The sequence below is a fragment of the Lipotes vexillifer genome, unplaced genomic scaffold, assembly GCF_000442215.2.
Source record: "Lipotes vexillifer unplaced genomic scaffold, Lipotes_vexillifer_v1.1 scaffold299, whole genome shotgun sequence".
Classification (NCBI taxonomy): Eukaryota; Metazoa; Chordata; class Mammalia; order Artiodactyla; family Lipotidae; genus Lipotes; species Lipotes vexillifer.
Genome location: NW_006784347.1, coordinates 901,481 through 906,502, shown reverse-complemented (window position 1 = coordinate 906,502; position 5,022 = coordinate 901,481).

The window sequence follows — 5,022 nt, the reverse complement described above, 5'->3', positions numbered from 1 at the left end:
GCCGGCCCTGGGGGCGGGGCGGCCCTGGAGTCTGGCGTCCAGGCGGCGCTCGGGGCCCGTCGGCTCGTGCGGGGCTCCTTGGGGAAGGAGAGGTGGTGGGGTGTCGCCCCAGAGTCGTTTGTCCCTGAAGAGGCCGGCGAAAAAGTGGGAGACGTTCTACTTGAGCCTCCTTTCAATGCTGGGATCCTTTAACAGGTTCCCTAGTTTCCCTTAAGTTGTAAGGTTGGAAAAATCTAGAATCACTTTAAGAATTAAGGGTACCTAGTTCCACCGTAGAGGTAATGGACAAGATAATTGAGGAAGGTAGCAAGCAGGGTGACGAACTAGGGCAGTTTTCCAGCTTCTATAGTCAGATTATCACAGTGTGAAAAAGGAAAAAAAAATGTGTATACATGTATATTAAAAAAGTATATATATAATAGTGTGGGACTATATGTATATTTTTCTGGGGGAGGATATTAAATGAATTCTGAGAACACGAGGTTTATTCGTCAAATGAAATCGAATATCCAAGGACAAGTTTAAAAATATTTTATTATAACTACCTTTTTGGATTATCTGTATGAGAGCTTATTTGCACAATCAGAATTGTAATATATACACATATGTAGTTATATTAATGCATTTTCAGCCTTACATTTCTATTTTGATAATTACTACAAACTCATTCTCAAAAGAAGAAAGTGTGCTGTCAACATAAGGTAAGGTTAATTGAGAAGACTTCCAGGAGAAGAGTGATGACTACCATTTGTAAGAGAAGGGAAGAGTTAGTTATTTAAGTAATGTAAGTACGAGGTTTAGCATACTGGTAACCAGTGATAGTTTAACTCCACTGCTTAGTCTTTCCATAGGCAAAACCAAGGGGAGCAATGAAGGATTCTATATCTTTACCACCAAAGAAATGGGAACAAGCTCTAAACCCTCTGTAATCACAAAGAAAAATACAGGAGTGAATCAAAAAGATAAGATAGTAAAGAACTTGTACTACTTTATTTGAAGACAAAATACTTTTGCCATTCTCAAGGTCTTTTGAAACATTTTGAAGAAAATCTCCTTTCCAAAAAACAAGTACAAGGATTTTTATCTTTTCTCAAGGCCTGCTGTTTGCAGATAAGGTGGTTGGTTTATATGAATTTTTGGCATCTTGTTCCTTCATCTACAGGCTTTTTTTTTCTCCCCACACCAAAAGCTGTTTGTGGTCCCAATCAACGGTCCCAATCAACAGTCCCACTGCATATCTTCTTGCAGATAGCTCACTCTCTGTCTTCACTTGAAGTTGCTTGCTATATTAGTTCCAATAATTAGAGCCATTAAAAATGTCAAGCAAGGCTTCCCTGGTGGCGTAGGGGACACGGGTTCGTGCCCCAGTCCAGGAAGATCCCACATGCCATGGAGCGGCTGGGTCCGTGAGCCATGGCCGCTGAGCCTGCACGTCCGGAGCCTGTGTTCCGCAACGGGAGAGGCCACGGCAGTGAGAGGCCCGTGTACTGTAAGGAGGGGAAAAAAAAAAAAAATTGAAATGTCAAGCAACTTGGGCCTTTTAATAAAATGTGGTAGAGTATCCTAAAGTTAACTTTTATACAATTATCTTTTGTTGACCTGTACAACTCATTTTTCTCCATTTTTTTAAAAAATATTTATTTATTTATAGTCGCACCGGGTCTTAGTTGTGGCATGTGAGCTCTTAGTTTCGGCATGCATGTGGTACCTAGTTCCCTGACCAGGGATCAAACCGGGACTCCTGCATTGGGAGCGTGGAGTCTTATTCACTGCGCCACCAGCGAAGCCCCTTTTTTCCATCTTTTGAAGCACCTAAAATAATATTTCGGAAGGAATTTGGAAGACATATATCTGTGAGTCCTTCGTGGTATCAACTGGACTGTAGTGTCAGCAAGCACTACCCTTTCAGAGGAGCTAAGGGTCCCTCTGCTGGTGAGTGTTGAGAACTCTTCCAGCTCAGTGGGTGGCATGGGTTCAAAGCATGGAAAGGTTAAGAACTCTCAGGCTGGATTATTGCTTTGAGTGTTTAACCCTAGACAGTGGTAGTTAATTGTTTCAGGCTTTCATTCAATTCCAGTCAGTGGAAGTTCTGGGCTGTGTAAGCATGTGCTCTGGAACTGAAGGACTGGTGAAGGTATCCTAGTGTCCTAATTTGCTCTCCTTAACAGTTTTATAGAACCTGGACAGCCTTCGTAGCAGCCCTAGATATTGAATAAGCTGGTTTAACAACATTATTATTATTTTTTTTTTTGCGGTACGCGGGCCTCTTACTGTTGTGGCCTTTCCCGTCGCGGAGCACAGGCTCCGAACGCGCAGGCTCAGCGGCCACGGCTCACGGGCCCAGCCGCTCTGCTGCACGCGGGATCCTCGCGGACCGGGGCACGAACCTGCGTCCCCTGCATCGGCAGGCGCACTCTCAACCACTGCGCCACCAGGGAAGCCCAACAACGTTAATTTTAAAGCAGCTTTTGTGGCTTTTTCCTTATTGCAGAATACATATATGTTTATTGTAGAACGTTTAGAAGATATAGATAAGACACACACACAAAAAAGAAAATATCCCATCCTACCTTTAATTTAATCCATTAGACACTTTGGTTTATATCCTTCCAGTGTTTTTTTCCTAATTTATTTATAGAAATAATTTTTAAGTTAAACAATTTCAGAACAAACTGCTTTGTGCCCTTTTTTTACAGTTTCATTGAAGTATAATTTACATACAATTAAATTCATCCATTTAAAATGGAAAATTTGATGAGTTTTCATAAAAATCTGTATTTGTGCAACCACCATCATAGTTAAGTTTTAGAACAACCCCATAACGTTCTCTCATGCCTTTTAGCAGTTGTAGTCTGCCTTGTAATTGTGAATATTATTCTCTTGTTTGAAATATGCTTTTTTGAAAAAAATTATTTAGTTAATTTATTTTTAATTTTTGGCTGCATTGGGTCTTCGTTGCTGCGTGTGGGCTTTCTCTAGTTGTGGTGAGCAGGGGCTACTCTTCATTGCGGTGTGAGGGCTTCTCATCACAGTGTCTTGTTGCGGAACACGGGCTCTAGGAGCGCGGGCTTCAGTAGTTGCAGCACGCGGGCTCAGTAGTTGTGGCTCGTGGGCTCTAGAGTGCAGGCTCAGTAGTTGTGGCACATGGGCTTAGTTGCTCTGCGGCATGTGGGATCTTCCTGGACCAGGGCTCAAACCTGTGTCCCCTGCATTGGCAGGGAGATTCTTAACCCCTGCGCCACCAGGGAAGCCCTGAAATATGCTTTTACAACATAATTTTAATGACCCTCGTATTGTTTTGTATAGCTGTATCATAATATATTGGACAATTAGGCTACTTTAAGTTTCTTACTATTAAAAATTCGCCATGAGAAAAATCATTATAACTAAATCATTTTGTACATTCATAATTCTTTTTTTTAACATCTTTATTGGAGTATAATTGCTTTACAATGGTGTGTTACTTTCTGCTTTATAACAAAGTGAATCAGTTATACATATACGTATGTCCCCATAAGTCTTCCCTCTTGCGTCTCCCTCCCTCCCACCCTCATGATTATTTCTTTAGGATTAATTTCTAGAAGTGGAAGTGCTGAATGAATGGTTATAATTAGCTCCGTTATTAAGCTCTGGGAGGTCAGAGCATTTTATCTGTTTGCTCACTGTTCGATATCAAGGTCTGAGAACAGGGTCCACCATACAGTTTGCAACTCAGGAAATAATTGGTGAATGAATGGCTGAGTACCTGTTGCTATACTGTATTCCATCAGAGAGAGGCCAATTTATGCTGTCATCAACAGTGTGATAATTTAATAGAATGTATTACTGCACATTTAAAATTTTCCAAGACAGATCTACTTAAAAATATTCTGTCCTGTTATCACATTGATCCAAGGAAATATTCCAGGGATTCTAATATTTTGGCATCCAAGTTAAATCTCTTAGGTTGCCTGTTATACTCACAGCCATACCAAAAAAAAAAAAATCTCTTGTCAAACCATAAATTTTGTCTTTTATTTAGAAAATGTAGTCACTTATCTATAATGTTATCTATTTTTGTCCCAAATATAACATTATAAAGACTGGCAAATATACTTAGACAGTTTTGAATATTCAAGGTAACACAAAATTACTTCAAGCTTATTTCATTAAACAGTTTTGGGATCCTTCACTATCTTCATTGTTTCTTCCTGGCATGTTATAATTTTACATTATAAGCCACTGTCTCCATCAGTATGGAACATGTATTTTCCTTTTTCTAAAAGGAAAAAAAAAGTAATGGATGATATACACTTAAATATGATAAAATAATAAATTTTATATTATTTATATTTTCCCACAATAAAAAATTGCAACCCCTCAAACTTGTAATACAGTTATACATGTCCTCCTTTATTAAATGCATTAAAGAACAACAACAAGCATAAGGGATGAGATCACCTTTAAAAAATTTTTTTTTGGTAAATACCTAGGAGTGGGACGGCTGGTTTTCTTGCTTATAAAATTCCTATCTAGCTATCCTTCATTCTGGGAATTTTTCTCCAGGCATACATAGCACTGATCAAAAATAACACTACTTTTGTTTAGCAATGGCAAGAAGTCTGGTCTGGAACCTTCTTTTTGAGTGATAAAACTTGAAAAGAATATTCTTTCCAACCAAAATCCATCTTTAATCACAACCACTACAAAACTGTTACTCCCTCATTGACTTTAACAGTAAAGAGGGAGTGAAATCAGCTATTCTTTAGGGTAATCCAAGAGATGAGTCTGAAAGTGTGTGGCTAAGGAGCCTTAGGAAAACCCAAATCTAATCAAGTTTCCTTGGGGGATTGCGAAATTATTCCCTGAAACTGAAGGGTCATTGTCATCTGCTGCCTCTGGCTTCTTTCACAAACGATAAAAAAACTAATGCCACTTAAGTCACATAAACTCAGATGCTTATTGCTGAGAGGGCTGTTAGGAGGTCAGAAGGGCAGCCCTGTGCTGAGGTAAGTGCCAGCTTTGCTTTTCTCCTTCCTGCTG